Below are 22,494 nucleotides of genomic sequence, written 5' to 3'. Positions count from 1 at the left end.
TTTCTTTTCTCTAATTTTTTAAAATACATTTGACACATTTCTTGGACGATGTGTTGTTGTTATCTCTAATGAGCCATTCCATGCCAAATCATCCAACGTTTTCCCGACCATCACGAATATGCCTGATAAAACTTCTATATATTTCTCGAAGTGCGAAGCTCATCCTGGTCACTTATTTTTGTTGCCAAAGATTTTTTTCCCTATTTATGAGAGCCTATTGTTTGGCGCCATGTAAGGTAAAAGGTGTCAAACACTTTTTTTCAAAAAAATTTTAAATGCACTTGTTAAAAGATATTTTTCGCAAGGAAGTGAAGTTATCTAACTTTAAAGTAATGACTGAATTATGTATATCAATTCTTTGAGGGCTTTTCACACGCGCAATACTGAGTAAAGTTGCCACATTTGGGATTTTTTCCGGAAACATTCTACGTTCCAAGGACACAAATAAAATGCGTGCTGGTGGCCTATGAACATGATACATATTCAAAATAATTTAGGCACTGATGTTATAGGAGATATTCTGAAAAACATTGTGAGTGTCACTTTGTTTGGGAAGACCTCGGTATTCAGCATCAAAAACTTGCATTGGTGGTCGAGCTATAAATATGAACAAAATTTCATTTTACAGCTCTATGGACAAGCTAACTATAGGTGAAATTACCAGAGGGTATTATTTCAAATTCGAAAAATATTTTCTACGAAATATGTACTTACACCAGCTTTTCGCCTACGTAACTCAAGCAACATGACACACTCGCAAGGGCAATCTTCAGCAGAATCCTACTGACCTGGAACACAGAGAGCGAATTCGGTGCTTTTTAAACTTATTAAAATATTTAGTCATATTCAGCGCATGTGCCTTATACCATACTAGTAGCATTGATGCAGTACGCTGATAAACGCTATCGCAAAACAACCATTTTTTCATTTTTCTGACTTTCAGGAAAGCACCCTGATCCCCGAGGCCCAAAGCCTGTCATATGAATACAGAAGCGAAAAAAACTTTAAATTAAGAACTGGTAGCCAAGGCGATAATCTCGTTTATGTTGTGCGTAAGGAATGATTGTGTACTGTATACTTTTTAACGGCTTGTTGGCTCATCTGAGAGTCATCACCAGTAATTGATTGATTGATATGTGGGGTTTAACGTCCCAAAACCACTATATGATTATGACAGACGCCGTAGTGGAGGACTCCGGAAATTTAGACCACCTGGGGTTCTTTAACGTGCACCCAAATCTTAGCACACGGGCCTACAACATTTCTGCCTCCATCGGAAATGCAGCCGCCGCAGCCGGGATGTGAACCCGCGCCCTGCGGGTCAGCAGCCGAGTACCTTAGCCACTAGACCACCGCGGTGGGGCAGTCATCACCAGTAGCATAGCCAGGAAGGCAGGAGGAGCTGCCTAACTCCCCCCTCCCACCCCCCAGCACAGTCCAGGTATTTTTTTATCTTAAAGTCATGGATTGTCCTTCTACTGTGACCAGTTCGTGACGTGACCATTTATCGATGACTCAGCAGAAGGTGCTAGTGTGAGTGACAGGCAGATGGATTCAGAGTTACTGATAAAATCCCTGAAGCTTCGCCCCACACATCATCATTCCCTTCGCAGATATGCTGTTATTTTCTTAGTTCTGCATCTGCATACCTACATGCACACATACACACAAGCATGTACATAAAGTATGACTGAATTCGCCTTCCCCTCACACACCACCCCAGCGCGAACAATATCTTTTGGCTATGCTACGTGTCTCCACACTCTAGCGACATTCATTGTAGCACACCTCTGTTGGCAATAGAGTGCAAATGATAGCCATGATAGCCCCATTCCAATTTTAATTGCACCGCATCAAGCTTGCTGTGTGTACTTCAGGTCTGTGGAAGTCTGCTGAAGATAGTCCTTGCAAGTGCTTCATGCCACTTGAGTTAGATAGAGGTAAAGCTGGTGGAGATACATAATTTAAATAAAAAAACTTCTCGAGTTTAAAAAATATACCCTTAAGTACTTCACCTATAATGAGGTAGTACATTGTGACGTTGTGTTTTTTGTTTTGTTTAACACAACATGCAGGTTTGGTTTGGGAGGTCTGAGGAGCCGCCTCAGGACACTTCCCGAAGGACGAGTCCGTTTGACGCAAACATTTAATGGCAACAGCTTCAGACCACTTGAACCTAAATATAGTGAGTCCCACTTATTGCATACAGTCACCAAGAAATACAGAAGCTGCACACTGGTCCCTAAACAAAAGGTCCTAAACACGAAGTTCCTATACACAGTGTGCGTTGCGGAACGTTAAAGGAGTGGCATCTCACCCACGTCCTTCAGTAAGAGCTGGGGCGCGAAGCATGGGGTCGATGCTGTTGTCGTCGTCGTTGGCATCGGCATTGGGCAGCTGCACGAACCGTATGAGAAGCAGCCTTCCTAGGCTGCCAGAGGACGCTGCATCAGCTGACGCTTCTTATCACGCACTGGCCTCGAGGTAGAGTCCCAGCCGGACAGCCTCGCCTGAGCTCGAGCCCAAAGATCAACAACTCAGACCCGTCCATGGGCACGGGAACGTCAGCACAGCCTGGTAGTCCTGAATCCCCTCAGGTCACCAGGCGATGGAGGCAGGATCTTTGGCTCGGGTCCAAAACCCGACCACCCTAATGCGTGGCTCGTATTCCTCTCCCATAAAATAGCTGGCCGATCTTGACTCTAGAAGACTCCAGGGTCTTATCTTTTGCTTGTGCATCCTTAAGATCTTGTTGGTTTATTTCCTAGGCCTTTAATTGCACTGTCCCTGAGTACGATGACGAACTTGTGCTCTTGACTCCTCCGAGTAAGACTATCTTGCCACCATCTTGCTTTTCGTCTAGCCTAGTTGAAGTCACATTATGTTTCATTTCCCTCTTGGTCTCTTTTTCTTTCCATTCCCTGTGCGGGTCATGTGGATCACAAGCTCCTGGGACATTTCCAATAATGACGTCATAGAGCGGACATGCCATGCACTTCACAGTCGTGATGCCACAAAAGTATGGTGAAAGTATTTCCACCTTTGCTTTCGGGACAGTTAACTTCCTGCCATCGGGTAAGAGCACAGTTGTGTGAACCCCGTAAGTGCTTCATCTGGCACAAGTGAGCGTCACTCTACTGTCGTGTTGCTACCCGTGTCCCGAAAAACGGCTACAGTTTTGCCAAACAAAGGCCTTGCAAAACCGGCATCCAGCATTTCGTTCTACAATTCTTCCATTGCACATTTATTGCCCCGCTAATGTCCTCTTCCTGCCTGTAGTTGATGTGCTGATCAGTGTCTTTTAGTTTTTCCTGTTTGGACAATATACTTAAAGTCTTCTTCTGCATGGTGGATTTCCTCTTGCAACCTTGAATATTATGCCCGGTCTTCTTACGATACCCACAGCACATTGTTTCGACCGATACCGACCATCCGCCGCTATGTGACCTGTTTTATGACAAACGCAACACTGCGGCGTGGACTTTGGAGCCGAGCTCTCGCTTTTTGAGGCCATAAAGCTCTCTGTTTTTGCCCAAAAACGAGCAAGTTCGACTGCCGTTGTGCTTCTAAAGAATCATCTGCCGCTTCCGCTAACTCATCCAGCTTACGGCAATTCTTTTCCCGCAAGAACAGTGCCAGCCGATCATGGCACTTGTCTATGAATTGTTCTGCCACTAGGAGGTCACGAACAGTTGAATACTCTTTGTCTGTCTTGGACATGTCTACCCACCGGTCAAAATAACTCATAAGCCTTGTGGTATACCGTTTGCCGGTTTCGCCATCTTGTGGCTTGCTGAGGCGGAACCTCCATTGGTACCCTTCAGCGGTGAACCGAAATCATTGCAGCAGTGCCAGGTTAGCTTTGTCACAGTCGAGCGCCTCTTCGGGGGACAAACGACCGAACACCTTTTGAGCTTCGCCACTGAGAGACAAACTTAGAGCCACGGCCCACTTATCCCTAGGCCATTCTTGACCAGTTGCCACGTTCTCGAACCTTTTTAGGTATGCATCGAGGTCATCCCGGCTCTCGTGAAATCCCGGTATGATGTTATGCGGATTGACTTTGGATGGCCCTTCGGCTTGTTGACCTACGTCCTATGCGGCTGGTTCTCGGGTGTTTTTGGTTGCTGCCAATTGCAGGTGTAACTGAATGGTTCTTTGACATTGCTCCTCAAGCTGCCGTTGCAACTCTATCTGTTCCTTCTTTGCCTCTCGCTCCGCGGCTCTTTCGTCACGCGCACGTTTTTCGCGTTCCTTAACCCATGCTTTCAACTCTTCACCTTCTAAACCTGACCATAATGCCAAGGCCGTAAACTCTGCCGCGCTCATTTTTTAATCCATCTGGGACTCGAAAACAAGATTTGCAGAGGGCCTCGTCCTGTCGTTGTGAACGACAATGTAACGTAGTGGTTCTTGTTTTTGTTTCGCACAACGTGCAGGTTTGATTTGGGAGGTCCGAGGAGCCACCTCAGGACATACATAGAGCTTCAAAATGGAATGTTGTGCTTATATTTTGTCCGACCACCCAGGCAAGCTTTTTGATGCTGAATACAGAGCCTTTCCTCAAAAAAGTGAAATTCATAATTTTTGAGACTATCTGATAAGCTTCTGTGCGTGAAATATTTTTAATTTGTAGCATGTCAAAAAGGTCACTAGCACATTATTTATTTGTGACCTTGGAATTTGCCATATTACAAGAAAAAAATACAATCCTGGCTACATTATTCAATGTTGCTCGAGGGAAAATCTCTTGAAGAATCGAAATACATAATTAACTCATTATTTTATTTACCACTTCAATACCTTGCTGGAAATGCCATTTATTGAGTGCATTCCAGTACTACTTTTGAAGAAAATTGTTGTTTGACGGCATTTAGCTCAGTCGGCGCCATACTACAGACTTATATCTAGGCAGCAAAATTTTTGGCAACGGAATTAAACGACCAGGATGAATTTCGCCCTTCAAGAAACGTGAAATTTTTTTCCACCATGTTCGTGATGGTAAAAGAAAACGCTGGGTGATTTTGTAGGGCATAACCCTAAATGCTGTATTGTTTAATAGGTTGAATTACTCATTTGCTCCTTTTGCCTCAACTCATATTGTTAGCCAATATTTTGTTTATGAAGTTGTTTGTGCTTTTAGACATTTTAGTAAGTATTATATGTGTCATTATTCATTATGTGTGATCATTTATTTTTGTGCTGCAAGCCAGTGCCTCTAACAATGTATATCAGGAGTCTTGAAATGAATAATGTAATTGTGCTCGTATTGTTTTTCGCTCTGTACTCGCCTGGTGTCGTTGTACTGACAAAATCTTTTTTTTCTCTTTTTCAGAAAAGAAGTCTGTACAATACTGTTACAGTAGCATGACAACACAGGTGTTTTAGATATCTGGAAGCCATGATTATTCCTTCTTCATATTTAAATTCTAAATACAAAGCCGCCAAAATAAAATAAATTTTTGACAATTTTTGTTCACACAATTTGTAGCATGTCTGTGCTGTATTTCATTTTATCATCATGGGAAAATAAATTTCAATTTCAGTGAATAGGAAACTTGTTCTAGTTGGTTTTTAAACATTTAAATTCACTTCGTAAATGTTTTAGCATGTGCAGGTGCAGTAAAGAAATTCCAGGTGACGCTGCCACTTGATTAGTTCGAATAGTGGCCTGGAAAATTTTGAATGACATTGTATTTGCAGAAGAAAGATCTGCTGATTACGTATGCCTCATGCTCAATCTAATGGTAACACGTTTGTTATTTTCGGACATGTAGCAATAGTATCATGAGTAATGTGTGAAAAATGGCCCTACCGAGCAGGTGTTGTTCCGTAGCAGCCATTACTTTATTTTTTAATTGCGGAGATCTCCGTGAAAGTTGAATAGGCTGTACGTTCTATGTGTTCTACATGATCTCTGGTGTACAAATTTTTTACGGAAGTGGTAGGCAGCATGTTACCTACGTTTTTTTACGTAGTCAAGGAAAAATATTTTTGCAGTGTAGATTAATGTTATTAAGTGATAAAATATAAATAAGCAAGTTCATATCAAAAATTCTTCGTAACTTTATATAAAATTATGTGGCAAGCCGCGGAGGTGACCTTTAATTTTAAAATTGATGCACGTGTGACTGAGATTTCAGGAAGCACGCCCGAAAACCTCTGTAGACGACCCGCAGACCGACTGGTTGGCGGCCATGGCATCTCGGGCCTAGTCTGCTAATGCTCACGTCTCTAATTTTACGGGAACCTCATTTTGCCGTCGGAGTGTCCTTCACCATGCTCATGACACAATAAAAAATATGAGTGGCTACCACGACTGTTTGGCCCCAGCCCTAATGTCACCAAAGCAACCACAAAAAAAAATCGCCGATCATTGGCTGGGTGAGTATCTTGTCGCGCTACTATTTTCCGCGTTTAAATGTTGCTGCATCATAAGGCCATATTTGTCCGGTAATAAACTATAGTATTACTTTACTGTAGATATATGCCGTGATAGATGCATCGAGTAGCCACCAGTGCCCCAAGTTCAGTTACTGTCTGGGTGGCAATCACAAAGATTGGCCTCAGCTTTCTCGTCAGGGTGCTTGGCTGTTTGAAGGCAGAGAGCTACTGCTCCAATCTAGATGCTGTGGCTGTTGTTGTTCACCTATTGAACGTGGCGCCTACGCACTATGAAGGACTGGCCAAGAATCGAGTGGTTTTAATTGCCATTCCTTTTTAGGAGGTATTTCTAAATGGAGCCTTTGTCCTTCAAGAATACCGCTTTCCAGTACAAACGTTCAAGCTGACTTCCTCTTCCCTGCAAGAGCATAGAGTTGTGGTGCTGGAATGGCCACCACAATCCCTAGGCATGAACATCATTGAGAACGTATGAGAAAACATGGAGGCAGTGTTGTGCTCCCGAAGCCTGCATGGCTTGTCTACGAACAACCTGTGGTCAGCAGTGCAAGACTGCTGGGAGGAAGCCAGGACGATCGTTGAGACATGCGACGCCTTGTATGCGTCTCTTCCAAATAGGATGAGGGTGGTGATCGAAGCTCATGGTGGTGCCGCCCGCGTCTAAATAATCTAAATATCTAAATACAACAGTTTATCAATGGATACCAGGCCACTGCAGCATTGATGGAAACGACCATGCAGATGAAGCAGCCCAAACTGCTCATGATGATGCCCCTTGTGTAGCTATACAATTATCAAGAACAGACGCCGCTGCAAGGCTTCGATCACTTCCACGAGAACTGACACTCGCTCAGTGGAATTCACCGACATTCACCAACGTCCGCCTTCATAATTTGGACCCACACCTACAGCTCCGTCTTCCATCAGGAATAACCAGAGCAGAGGAGACACTTTTGTGCTGTCTGTGGATTGGGGTGACCTTTACGAATGCTTATTCGTTTCGAATCGGAATGGCCAGAAGCCCGAAATGTGACAACTGTGGCTGCGCAGAGACTTTCTCCATCTTCTCTGCGAGTGTCCCCGCTTCAGCGTGCCAAGAAAAGAACTGTCAAAAGCTTTAGATAGAATAGACAATCGCCAATTGTCGGAAGAAAGGGTATTAGGACACTGGCCGAGACCGTCCTCTGCACGCAAGGCACTGAGAGCGTTGTTGCGCTTTCTGCGGGCAAGTGGTCTTAGAGACGGACTGTAAACAGCGTCGTGGATCGTCTGATGACCTTCTCTCTTTTTTTTACAACGTCTTTTTTCTCTCACCTTTTATCCCCCTTACCCCTTCCCCAGTACAGAATAGCCATCCGGTCTGAGAACTGGCTAACCTCCCTGTCCTTCCTCATTTATTCCTCCTCCTTAGCTACCAGAGAGACATTTGTAAATGTCCCAACATTTTGTTTTTAATTTCAGATAAGCTTAAACGGACCCTTTTTTTCATTCCTTGACCAGATGAGACTAAATTATGGTTATGCACTCTTCTATGATTTCTTTTCATTAACAGAGCATTGCAGCGGGTGCATTCCTATAGCGTTCCCACTTTATGTCTGGCATAATACACCAAGTTATATTTTTATTGTGCTTTTTGCAGCGACCATCATTGGCCTTATCAAAACGGCCGTGTGAGCTGTGGGAATATTATTTCTGTTCCACCGAGTCACAGATTTGCGGCAGTGCGGCTTGAAAGTTTGGCTCATTTATGGAGTGAGATTTATTACTTGTATGATCGGTTGCAGAAAGGGCACAGTAGCTTCGCTTCTCGAGAACCGCGCTGGCTCCTCAATTTGCATGCAACAACAGTGATGCTTGCTTCACCGTAAAACAGGCAAAGCAGCCAGACGACGCGACGAAGGCCTCGCCTACAGCTGTCATTGCGCTTGCGCGTTAGTTTCCAAAGCACCCGGCAGAGGCACTCGATTGAGCGCCGGCCTCGGGACGTGTTTTTGGAGAGCTCCGGAATGACAGCTACAGATAAGTGTTTTTGCATGTTTTCAGCTTGCCTCTGTATGTAGCGTTATGAGAACGTAAGGCGCTAGCGTAAAGCTTGATTAGGTCTAGTACGGTGTACGTTTTTTTTTAGTATTCTGTACTGTGTCTTTTTTTTTTGCTCCAGCCACCACGTGGCTGAGGCCTGCGCGTAGACCGACCACGTGCATGCGCAGGTGCTGTGAAGTGTAGCGTATTTATGTATTATTGTGGTTCTTTTTGGCTTAGACCAGTGTATTTTAGTACAGTTTTCTAACACGTGGGCATCGGTAAACTGAGCTAGCCATGGTCAAAAAGACCGTAAAGTGTTCAGAGTGCGGGGTAGGGCGGAAGGTGGAAATTAGTGCGGAAGAGAAAGCAGAAGATGACGCCAAGTGTAGACAGTGCGAGTTCGAGGAGAAAATGAAAAATATGATGGCGGTCCAGAGTGGGCTCATGGAGAAAATCGCAGAGCTGGAGAATGCATTGGCGAAGGAGCGAGAGAAAACGTCAGCCATGGAGGAAAGGCTCCGGGCAGCCGAGAAGGGCCTATCAAAGGTCGTGAAGGGGAACGAAGACGCAGGTGACGGCGGAAGCATTATGGCGACGACCCCCCGTGCGGGAGAGATGAGGGAAACAGGCATGACAAAGGCAGATACATTGGCCACAGGGCCCAGCTACCGGGAAGTAGTTTTGAGGGAGGGAGGGAGCAAACCAGCAGCCGTGACTCACGCTAGTCACCTAGTCAGCAGCCAGGTGCAGGTTTCAGAAGGAATGTCTGAACAGGTCATCATCGCCGGTGACTCAAAGTTAGTCCGATGCGCAGCGGCAATCAAAGAAAGGGTGAAAGGCGACAAGAGAGTTGCGATAGGGACGTTCCCAGGACAAACGCTGGGGACAGTAATGAGTCAAGCGGGTGAACAACTCGCAGCTAAAGCTAACAATCGTAACCTCGTTGTAATTGCGGGAGGGTTAAATGACGTCCTGAAAAAATAATCGTCAGGACTAGCGACGACCTTGGCAAAAGGGGTGGATGACATGCGCACCGTGTCCCCCCAGGTGCAAATTGTAGTATGCACAGTACCGGAAGTACCAGTACGCAACGTCAACCTGCAAAGAGCGGTTGTCGACGCAAACAAAGAGATATGGCGAATTAGTCGAGAGAAGGGTTTCGAGGTAGTGGATTTAAACAGGGAAGTGCACAGGTGGGGTGGATTCCAAAGAGACAAGATTCATTTCGATAAGAGGCTTGGACACGAGGTGGGCTGGCGACTGGCAGGACGCGCAGTAGCTTTTTTGGGGGGCTCACGGGCCCTTCGGAGTCCGGGGTAGCTCGTAACAGGGAAAACAACCAGGAGGACGCTTTGACAGGTAGAATTGCGAAAAACCAGAAAAAAGGTAAAAGAAAAAGGAAAAAGGCGCGTGTTGCAATTAGTTACATAAACATGCAGGGTGGCAGAAAGAAGGCAAAATGGTTAGAGATTGAGGAGCAGTTAAACAAAGAACAGATAGGCGTGTATGCGGTTACAGAAACACACCTTAGAGACTTGGAAGAGCCACCACATATTAAAAATTATGTTTGGGAAGGGTGTAACAGGACCATATCGGAAAGGAAAGGTGGGGGTGTAGGAATGCTAATTCACCGCGGAGCCAAATGGGTTAAAGTGAAACAGACGTGTTCAGAGCACCTCTGGGTTCTGGGCACAGTAGGTGGAAAGGAAACGTGGCTAAGGGTAGCCTACTTGTGGACGGGGAATAACTGCAGAGAAAAGAATCAGGAGATAGTGGATTGCATGAGTGCGGATATTAAGGAATTTGGTAATGGGGCCGAAATCATCCTTCTAGGGGACATGAATGCCCACATACATGACCTTGACGGATATTCAGACACCAATGGGAAGTTATTACTAGATCTTTGCGAGCAACATAGTCTGGAGATAGTTAACACGGGGCCTAAATGTGACGGCCAGATCACATGGGAAGTCGGAAACAAGCAATCAAGTATTGATTATTGTCTCATGACTGAAGGAATTTACCACAAACTGACAGAAATGAGGATAGACGAGGAAGGCATTAACAGCTTGGGTAGTGATCATAAACGAATAACATTACAAATGGGATACGAAACTAAAAATATGAGCATGGAATCAAAGTCTGGCAGCTCGTATTTAAATGACAAACAAATAATAAATATAGCAGCAAGAGTCGAGGAAGAAGTAGGCGAAATACCAGGCAAGGACTGGGAGTATAGTGAGCTGTTACATCTAATGACGAAGGAGATAGGGAAAGAGAAGAAAACTGTTTGCTGGAAAGGAAAAAGGAAGCCAAAAAGTTGGTGGAACAAGGAAATCCGGGAGGCGATCGAGAAGCGACGCGAAGCATCACGGGAGCATAGAAAGGCAAAAAAAGAGAAGCGGCCGCAGGACGAAGTCAAAAAAATATGGGAAATATATTTGGAGAAAAAAATCCCTTGTACAGAAATTGGTAGAGGCAAAAATTAAAGGTGAAAGTGAACGCTGGATGACAGAGATACACGAAAAAAAGGAGGCCGCGCCTAGGATTTTTTGGAGCCACATAAAGGCACTAGGTAGGAAGTCTGTCACAACGCAACAACATATTCTAGATGAAGGAGGAAATCAATTGGAAGGGTACGAAGCGCTAGGTTACATCCAAAAGGTAACAGCCGATTCGTTTCAAAAGAGCGTCCAGGGGATCTCCCCGGTGAGTAAAAGTGTGGCGGAGAAAGCAACAGAGGAAGAGCTAGTACTTGATAATTTCAACTGCAAAAAGGCCGAAGGAAAAATTCCAAAGCGCACTGCCGCGGGTTTAGATGGGATTCCCGTTAGCCTCATTAACGAACTAGGACATAACACTAAAGAAGCATTGTTAAAAGCAGTAGAAAAAAGCTTAAAGGACGGACAAATACCGGACAGTTGGCGACAAAGTAAAATGAACTTAATCTATAAAGGCAAGGGAGAAAAGGACAAGATTCGCTCGTATAGACCACTAACCATTACATCGGTACTATACAGGTTGGCGATGCAAGCAGTAAAAATGAAAATAGAAACATGGGCCGAACATAACGATATTTTGGGAGAACTTCAGAACGGATTTCGAGTCGACAGGCGGTTAGACGATAACCTGTTTGTTCTCACTCAGTCTATAGAAATATCTAAAATAGAGAATAGGCCCTTGTACGTGGCTTTTCTAGACATCACTGGGGCATACGACAACGTTAATCAGGAAATTTTGTGGGATATATTGAAAGGAATGGGCATGGGCGACGACTGTATACAGCTTTTGAGGGAGATATACCGAGAAAATACAGTTTGCATAGAGTGGGAAGGAATGCGTAGCAAAGAGAACGTTGAGGTTAGCAGGGGTCTGAGACAGGGATGTCCTTTGTCCCCACTGTTATTCATGCTGTACATGGTGAGTATGGAAAAAGCGCTAGAAGGTAGCAACATTGGTTTTAATCTGTCACACAAACAGGGCGGCATGATGATTGAGCAGAAGCTTCCAGGTTTATTTTATGCGGACGATATCGTCTTATTTGCGGACAGTCGAGATGATATACAGCAGCTGGCGAATATATGCGGAAGGGAAGGTGAAGCTCTTGGACTAGGATTCAGTGTAACGAAGTGTGGATTGATGGTATTCAATGATCCCTGTGATCAGACGGTGTCCATACAAGGCCAGGAAATACCGAGGGTAAGTGAATACAAGTACCTTGGAGTATGGGTAAATGAGAGTGATAGATACATGTAGGTACAGGAAAAAGCCTCGGCAGCAAAAGGAAAGAGGAATGCGGCAATAATGAAGCACAGAGCGTTGTGGGGATACAATAGGTATGAGGTGCTTCGAGGTCTGTGGAAGGGTGTAATGGTTCCAGGGCTTACTTTTGGGAACTCAGTGGTGTGCATGAGGGCAGAGGTGCAATCGGGAATGGATGTAAATCAAAGGACTGTGGGACGCCTCGCGTTGGGTGCTCACGGGAAGACGACAAACGAGGCTGTAAAGGGCGATATGGGGTGGGCAGGTTTTGAGGCGAGGGAAGCGCAGAGCAAAATAAGGTTCGAAGAAAGGCTAAGAAATATGAAGGAGAGTAGATGGGCAGAGAAGGTGTTCCGTTATTTGTATAGGAAGAGCGTGGACACACAGTGGAGAAAAAGAACTAGAAGACTCACTAGTAAATATACGGCTGGTATTGTGAGCCATATGTCAACAAAGAGCGTTAAGGGAAAAGTCAGGGAGGCGGAGAGGATTTACTGGATGGCAGCTATGGAGAAAAAACCGGCTCTGAGTAACTACCGAAAGGGCAAAAATGAAATAAGGAGGGAGGCATTTTACGATAATTCAAGGGGAAGCGCTTTACTGTTTGAAGCGAGATCGGGTTGCCTTAGAACGCGTAGTTATAAAGCAAGATTCAGTAAAGAAGAAGAACAATGCACATGCTGCGGGAAAGATAAGGAAACGGCGGAGCATGTTCTGATTGAATGTGGAGATATCCACCCAGGTGTACGTTTGGGCACGAGCCTACAGGAAGCCTTGGGTTTTAGGGACAACAATGGAAAGCTGAACACACCCGCGATTGAAATAAGTAAGAGACGGTTGGAGTATTGGTGGCAGAAATTTAGAGAGAAAGGACAAAAATAAATATTGGAAAAATAAAATATGGACAGTGTGCCGTAAATGGCAGAGAACTTAAGGTGAAAATTTACCTTTTTTTCCATTAAGATAGAATTTATCGAAGTAGAGGCATTAGGCCAACATAAAAAAAAAAGAAAAAAGTTTTTTTTTTTTTTGTCGAGCCTGGTGACATACTTGTCACCACCCCGTTATAAAGGGGACGCTCATAGCATCCATCCATCCATCCATCCAGCCTAGGGAGGCTTCATACACACGCGCCTCCCGGGGTGCTATTCTGGACACTGTCGAACTCCGCCATATTGTCAAATTTTGTAATGGCGGCATTTTAAGCGAATCAGAGATGTCATAGCAGCTCGCTTGACCAATTAGCATAGATCAATCGCGGAATCTGACAACATGGCGGAATTCGACGATGTCCAGAATAGCACCCCCGCCTGGTTTTAGGGTGGTGACACCTCCAACAATGTTGCCGCTAGTAGTCTCCAGATTTGGCAGGAAACCCAGTTGCCAGCCATAGTAGCCGCTAAATTTGGCGGGCCACCATTTCGATTCTCACTTGCGGGTCGGCGGCCGCGATATGCCAGTGAAGAAATTGTGGGCTCCTTAAGCTTCACCTTTAAGGGTTCAACGCCATAGCGATTTCTTGCCCTAGTGCACCCCCTACGCCTGAGTAATAATGCGCGCACTGAGGTGTTAGCCGTAATGTGTCGACTGCTTTAAACCAGGATCAATGGTGCGTGTGAAACTTCCGAAGTTGTGATGCACCCACTCCGTGGTCTTTCAGCGAATACACGCAGTAATGGTGCGTCTCTTGTAATGGGTGGCTGACTTTAAACCACCAGCTCTCTCTGACGATTATATTTGAACGTTTGTAATGGGTGGGCCTTTAAAACATCTCTTCGTTGCGCAATTCACATCTTTTGACGCCCGACATGGTTCTATACGCTTCTACCGAGCAATGTTAAATGCGCAGATGCACCACTTTCAATCCACTACATCGCATTTATACTGTGTATTTTTTTACAAAAGTTTGTGATTCTAGGGATCACTGATTATTAAGAAGTCATTACGATGCCGGTGCCGCCTTATATAAACATTTAATGAATGACCATAATCTGAAAGGGGTGGGAGAGGATGCGCCTGCCTCATTGAGGTTTACGCACTTTCAGGGCGTCTCTCATGCTCGGCTCGATCGTGTTTATGTCTCTATAAGCCTATGGTCACATGTTCACAGCTATGATGTAAGCCTATATTTTTCACGGATCATTGTTTAGTGGCAGTCATGGGGTCCTAGACAAATTTTCAAGATTCTAGCAAATTGGTAATTATGTGAGGTAAACGTACAGATTTTGCCAGAGGCATGTTTTGCTAAAATAGTAAAAAGATTGCTCCGTGACGTAACCCAATATTGAAAGCAGCCAACTTTTGCTCTATAGGAAATGTTCAAAGAAAAAGTGAAGAACGAAGTGGTTAGCGTGTCATGTGAGCTAGCACAAAGGAAGAAAGATGAAAAACGTTTTTTTTTTTAAATTTACTTAATAGGCTTCATGCTTTTGAAAGCCAAAAACCGGTGCTGTACGGGGAAAAAATAAATATAGTTCGAGCCCAAATACAGAAATATGAGACAGAAGCATACAAAGGAGCAATGACTTGTTCTCGTGTTATTCGTTTCACTCAAAATGAACCAACAAAAAGAGTTCTTGGGAATGAAAAACGATAAGCACTCTCCAAGCAGGTACTGCAAATTGAGTCACATGACTCCATTTGCACAGGCACAGAGCCAATAACAGCCACTTTTGAAGATCATTACAATAGCCTTTTTACCATGGCTGATGTTATGGAGAACTAGGAAGAAAAGAATGAAAAATTCATTGCATTAATGCCATGTTTACAGGAAGATGATCAGCTTACTATTGATGAAATCATAACTAAGGAAGAAATTAAAATTGCAATTGGAACTTTGCAAAGAAACAAAACTCCAGACCCAGATGGCCTTAGCGTGGAAATTTTACATAACATATTGTCACAGGTAATGGGTATGAGCCATCAACTGTAGGTGGAATCCCTTGGAAGTGAAGAAAGAAGAGGGTTTTTGCGTCCTGGTCTGAGGGCAAGCAAGACGTCGATTCGTCGCTGTCTCTTATTACGCTTGCGGCACTGGTGAAGGTGCTGGGTAAATGCGCCTCGGCTGCAGATTTTCAGCCAACACACCGAGCTACTTGGAGACAGCTACAGCTCCCACGACAAGAAGCAGTCGCTGCCTGCGAGGACTATCTCCCGAACACGGTCCCCTCTCTCAAGACGAGATGGCAACTTCAACTAACAACCAGGCGAGTCAAACCAACGACGCCTATTCTTTTTCCCGCATGTTTTTCATGAGCCGCAAACACCACGCTCATTTCCTGGAGACATTTATGAAGATGTTGACGGCTGGCTTGACCACTTCGATCGAGTTGCCAACATCAACGAATGGGATGAAGCTCGCAAGCTGCGGAGAGTTTACTTTGCGTTAGAAGACTCTGCCAAAACGTGGTACGAGAATTACGAGGGTTCCTTTGCGACGTGGCATGAGTTCAGCCGACAGTTTCGTGATGCGTACCGCAGCACTGAAAGGAAAGAGAGAGCGGAGCAGGCTATCTAGTCTCGAAGCTAACGACCGAACGAGAGAGTTTCGATGTTTGTCGAGGACATGCTTCGACTCTTCAAGCGTGCTGACCCTGCAATGTCCGAGGAAAAGAAGGTGCGGCCTTTAATGCGTGGGGTAAAAGAGCAGCTCTTCGCCGGACTCGTGCGCAACCCACCGACGACTGTGGCAGAGTTCATAAATGAGGCAACCACAATAGAGCGTACTCTCCAGTATCGGTTGTCACAGTATGAACGCCACGACGTGACCCCTGGTGCATGCTCTATCGGGGCTGACAGCGAGAAGCATGCCCTCGCAGAGTTCATAAGAAGCGTCGTGCGGGACGAGCTGCGCCAACTCCAAGCAGCGGGACCCCAACCACCCGTAAGTGCTCTCGCAGACTTAATCCGAAATGAGATCCGGTGACCCACTAGCGCCAACAAGGCCTGAGGCCCCTGTGCTGACTTGTGCGGCGGCTCTGCGATCTCCTGCACCACATGGCCCTGATCCCACCATGGGGACAATGGATCAGGCTAGCCATCGATTCCAGGGCACCTCTTCGACTCCGTCACCCGCCTCAAGGTTTCCGAGTGCACCAACGTATCGTCCGTCTGGATCGCGGCAGAACGCCACAAAGGCCAGCGTGTGGAGTACGTCAGATAACCGTCCACTCTGCTACCACTGTGGTGAAGCGGGTCACGTCTACCGTAATTGCCAGTACCGCCAACTTGGTCTCCGTGGCTTTCATCCTGATGCTCGGTGCCCGCGTTACGGTGAGCGTCCCCACGACATCGAAGCGTACCTTACGGGCCAGCAAGCTCCTCGCCTTGATCAACGCCCCCAATCACGATCACTATCACCTCGCCGCCCCACGTCACCTAGCATTCCTTCGTCATCTTATGCTCCTTTCAGAGGCCGGTCACCGAGTCCCCACCGGGGAAACTGGCAACCGCGGCTCCTGGGGGAGAAGCCGCGTCCCAACGAACTGTCAAAGAGCCTCCTTTGACGCAAAGACCCGACGAAGACCGTTCTGACTTTCCAGTCGTTTCCGAAAGTCATAAGACTGTTTCCGCCGACATCACCGTACACGTCGATAATCACGTCGTCACTGCCCTCGTTGACACCGGCGCCAATTATTCGGTTATGAGCAGCTCGCTAGCATCCCAACTGAGGAAGGTGACTACCTCTTGGCAAGGACCGCCGTTGCGCACGGCAGGGGGCCACCTCGTCACGCCAATTGAAATGTGCACAGCCCGTGTTCGAGTCCGTGCTTCGATGTTCACAGGGTCTTTCCTCGTATTACCTGTGTACTCCCGTCCACTTATTCTGGGGCTGGAATTTCTTCGCGAACTTGGCGCAATTATTGACCTACGAGACTTGCAGGTGTCGTTCGAGGGCCTGTTTCATCATGAACCGGAAAATGCCCGCTCATCGAAGGCTACCGTACGTGTATCCTCCGAATCTGTTACTCTGCCTCCCCGCAGCAGCCTTTTTATCAACGTTGAATGTGACCAAGACGTCCCCAATGCTGTAATTGCAGAAGGAAAGTTCTCCCTACTTTTTGCACAACAAATCTGCGTTGCCCGAGGTGTTGTTCAGCCCAGTAGAAAGCAGGCTTGCCTTTTAGTCACGAATTTCAGCGAGGAGTATCGCCATCTTACCAAACACACTGCGATCGCATAGCTTTATTGCCGACGTCCCTGGTCCCTCAACATTATCTGCTCTTTTGTCGTGTGACGATTCCACCATGACATTTTCAAGCACTCTCGACGTAAACCAGGGTCTACCGTCTGCACAACGGGAACGTCTTTTGAAGCTACTCAGCTCATTTCGGGACTGCTTCGCTACGACTTCGAAAGTTAACCGAACACCGCTTGCCAAGCATCGTATCATCACCGAGCCTACCGAGAGACCCACCCGACAGCATGCCTACAGAGTCTCACAAAAAGAACAAGACGTTATACGCCAACAGTTGCATTAGATGCTCAAGAACGATGTCATCCAGTCATCGACCAGTCCCTGGGCGTCCCCTGTTGTGTTAGTAAAGAAAAAAGATGGTACTCTGCGATTTTGCGTCGACTACCCAAAGTTGAATAAGATCACGAAGAAAGACATGTATCCTTTACCACGAATAGACGACTCGCTGGACCGCATTCGCAATGCTCGTTACTTTTCTTCCATGGATCTACGCAGCGGCTATTGGCAAATATCTGTTGATGAGCGCGACCGCGAAAAGACCGCCTTCATTACTCCTGACGGACTCTACGAGTTCAAGGTCCTTCCCTTCGGCTTATGCTCAGCGCCAGCTATGTTTCAAAGAATGATCGACACGGTTCTTTCTGGGCTAAAATGGCAATCGTGTCTTGTCTATTTTGACGATGTGGTCGTCTTCTCGGACACGTTTGATCAGCACGTCCAGTGCTTACAGGCCGTTATTCAGGCGATTCGAACAGCTGGACTTTCTCTCAAACCTGAGAAATGCCACTTTGCATACGAGGAACTGAAATTTCTTGGTCACGTTGTCAGCCACGCCGGTATACACCCAGACCCTGGGAAAACAAAAGCCGTTGCCGCATTTCCTGTCCCAACGAACAAGCGCAACCTCCGCCGATTTCTGGGACTCTGCGCATATTACAGACGCTTCGTCAAAGGCCTTTCTAAAATCGCTGAACCGCTAAATGAACTTACGAAAGACGGCGTACCGTTTGTTTGGTGTCATGATCAGCATCACGCCTTTGACACGCTACGAAACCATCTCCAAGCCCCACCTGTACTTGGTCACTTCGACGATAACGCTGCCACAGAGCTACACACGGATGCCAGCAACGCCGGACTTGGAGCTGTACTGGTTCAATGGCAAAACGGCGTAGAGCGCGTGATTGCCTATGCAAGTCGAACACTATCATCTGCAGAGAAAAACTACTCTGACACAGAAAAAGAATTCTTAGCCATTGTTTGGGCTATAGCAAAGTTTCGCCCTTTTTTATGCGGTCGACCATTCGGGGTAGTTAGCGACCACCATTCCTTATGCTGGCTCGCCAACCTCAAAGACCCTTCCGGTCGTCTAGCACGCTGGAGCCTCCGGCTGCAAGAATTTGACGTTACAGTCATTCACAAGTCAGGACGCAAACACACTGATGCTGACTGTCTCTCACGCGCACCAATTGGAAGTATGAACGCGGACGTTGAAAAGGACGATACATTCCTTTCCTCTGTATTAGCAACAGACTTGGCTCAACAACAACGCGACGTCATGGAGCTACGTCCGCTGACTGACTACCTCGAAGGCCGAAAACGCAGCCTTCCTCAGCGACGTTACGTATGAAGTTCTCCCTGAGGGCACCTCAAGACGTTCCCGTCGGTTTCCACAAAGTGATGGGGTGCACGTGTCAAGACTAAAGCCATATTTCTCGCGTCATCCATCGAACGTGGACTAACTTACCATTCAATGACTATTTTTTGTCACTTTGGTTTCTTTTTGATTGTCTTGTGTACTAACTCCTTTCTTTCTTGAGTACTTCTATGACACCAGCCCATTTTTTTTCTTTACGACGGAGTTGTTGGGTTCCATGGTAGCATCTTTTTTTCTCATTTTTTTCTGAATGCTCATTACCAGCATCCAGCCCATGCTTTTCGAGGAGAAGGAGTAATGTCACAGGTAATGGGTATGAGCCATCAACTGTAGGTGAAATCTCTTGGAAATGAAGAAAGAAGAGGGCTTTTGCGTCCTGGTCTGAGGGGAGGCAAGACGTCGATTCGTCGCTGTCTGTTATTACGTTCGCGGCAATATCAAGGACTTCTCGTTCCTTTCCTCGAGGCACTTTTTAAAGAAGCTTATGAAGTTGGGGAACTTCCTTCTTCCTTTTATCAGAGACACACTACTTTGATTCCGAAAAGTACTGACATGGAAGTTTTAAAAAGAGTAACTGGATATAAACCTATTTCTTTATGTAATGTTGATTATAGGATATTTGCGAACATCCTCACGAACAGGTTGCAAATAATGATTACTAAGTGTACAGGTGCCCATAAAACATGAATAATAAAAGACCGCCCTATACAAACAAGTATCTATGTAGCGCGATCAGTCCTGGAATGCATTGACGATAGCATGAATCAGGTAGCTCTTCTTCGAATTGTCCTTGCTAAAGCTTTTGATAAGGTGCGACATGACTACTTGCTTCGACTGCTCAGACATCTCCAGTTAGGAGATGTACTGTACAATGGCATATCAGTATGTTATAAAAAGTGCACAAGATTAATGGTGAATAGCACGTTTTCAGGTATAATAGAGGTAAATTCATCAATGCGTCAGGGGTGTCCGCTTTCGCCTTTACTTTTTGCAGTATACTTAGAACCACATTATGTAAGTGTACTGCCTAATTCAGGTATTAGCGGATATAGATATGAAGACGAAGAAATTAAAGTCCTAGCCTACGCAGATGACATTACCTTCTTCTTCGTGGATTAAACGACTGTTCAGCAAACAGTAAACACTACTGCGCGTTTTGTGAAATTTTCGGAGCTAATATAAATTTTGATAAAACCACATGATTTTGGCTGGGCAGGTGGGTACTAACCCCCTCGGTGTTAAATATATTCGTTGGACTGGTGCTCCAGTTCGTTATCTTGGTGTGATTCTTGATAACCACCGTAATAGTGACACTCATTGGACGTCCGCAAGAACCACCATTCGTCGAAAGGTGTTAACTTGGCAAGGACGGGATCTTTCCGTTTTCCGAGAGCTAGAGCATGCAACATCTTTCTTGCATGAAAGCTTGTCTACATTCTACAAGTATTGCATTGCTCTCGCATACATATCCAGGCGTTTCACCTGATATTGGCTTGCTTCACTTAAAATTCTTCATGGGGAGCCATGCGAAGAGACAACTTTTTTTTTCGCTAGAGAAGGGGAGAGTCTTAGTCTTGTACTTTGTTAGTACAACAACTGGTGATGCAATTTTTTTACCTTATAGGAGCCCTGACATCGCATTTACTCATGTCAAGATTTTTGCGTGAACGAGTAGCTATTAACTCCACGGTAGCGATTCGTGACCTAAAACGCATCTGAGGTACGAATGAATATCTGTAATATTGATTCTTATATCCGCTATCAAACGTGGTTCAGAATGAATCGAAAGCCCACCAAACTGTAGTGCTGTCAGCGCTACCTCGCAGCCATGTCGAGCTCACTTTACAGCTGATGCTGCTTCCATAAAAAATGGTGACGTCATGCACGCTGGAATTTCGTCTGATAGGAGCGCACGTGCAGTCAGTCCAGCTGTGTCTCTGATGATGAAGACTAAAGCCCCTCCATGCGTTTTTCGCCAGGATAAGTAGCGCCAACACGTTCTTCTCGTCTCCCCTTAGCCCCTGCCTCGAGAAGGGGCCCCTAACTGCCAGTGAAACCCAACTGCTTTGCCAGCACAACGTTTACTCTGTAGCATCTCGGTGAAAAGCGAAGCGGGCTAATGAGGCTGTTTTTCACAGGCACCTGGTCCCTCTGTCCATCGGTGCGTATGAAGTGAACCCACTGCTGCGTTGAGGTTCATGGCTTGGAAAGGCATGAAACGCCACGCAATTTCCGCTTTTTCTGGGCCTTGACGTACAGGCTCTCATTGCGCAGTGGTTCCTCGACATTCTGGCACGCATTGTCACTCTGAATTATCGTACTCACGCTGTGGAGCACACGCCGAATCAGTCAATGTGACACGATAAATCGCACGCACGCTTCAACACAGCAAAGATAGCCATTAGTGAGAGCATGACCGAGAGTAGGCTCCCAACACACTCAGATCATCGACGTCATTGTTACTAGCGTATCGTCACTCGGGATGCTATTTGTGAAATGTATCACACTGAACACGTATCACTGGTGTCGATGTCGCGGGGCAGTCTATTTTGAGTTTTTTCCCCTTAGCTTTTCTATGCTGTTTGACAGTGAATTAAAATAACTTCTGCGCGATGGACGCCAGTCAAATCTACCCAAAGGCTTATGCATACCAAGCAATCGAATGATGGGCACATCTCAATCTCTAAATTTGATGTCAGTGCTTCTTTAAGGATGTGGATCACCCGTTCCTTTTTAGTGTTATCCGGAATAGACTTGCTTACCACCTCTCTTTTTCTTTTTGTCACGACAAGAGTCGCTGAAAACTCGCAATTGTGGGGTTTCTCGAAAGAGCTAGATTGGTAAGGCTATGCAGTTTTTGAAAGCCAGATTGACTTTAGAATACCTATACACTGTAGACAGAAGGACACTGACTGCTGCACTTGTCGGCACCCTTTTTCCAGAACCTGTTTACCGACAGCCACATATATCTCGAACTGGTCGTGATGTGTTCTACCATGTGCATAAAATGTGTATATCGCCAGCACCGAAAACGTTTTTTTATTAAGCTATACATCTCCACATTACTTGTAAATAAGCGGATTCATGAAAAAGATATATACGTGCCCTGATCACTAAATTGCACACTGTCCAGCAAGCCTGAAACAATCGTGCATTGTTTTCTTCATTGCTGTGATGCTGGTCATTTCTGGGACATTTTTAAGAGAACCATCAAAAAAGAATTTTCTATTACAGCTCATGGCGTTAAGTTCTTTTCATTAAAAAAAAACTCTTAACTATAATGCCCCATACAACCTAATTATGTTATTGGGCATTTATTCATTATGAAGGAGCCGCATGACTGACAGACATGCTGAGCCACCTCGCTCTACCAAGTCTGTTTTCCGAGAAGATGCAGCCAATGTGCGTAGTGTTGTAAAGACGTTCAACCCAGTTCCGGAGTAGCTTGGACATC

Source organism: Rhipicephalus microplus, chromosome 7, assembly GCF_043290135.1.
Source record: "Rhipicephalus microplus isolate Deutch F79 chromosome 7, USDA_Rmic, whole genome shotgun sequence".
Classification (NCBI taxonomy): Eukaryota; Metazoa; Arthropoda; class Arachnida; order Ixodida; family Ixodidae; genus Rhipicephalus; species Rhipicephalus microplus.
Note: the sequence above shows the minus strand (reverse complement) of the source record.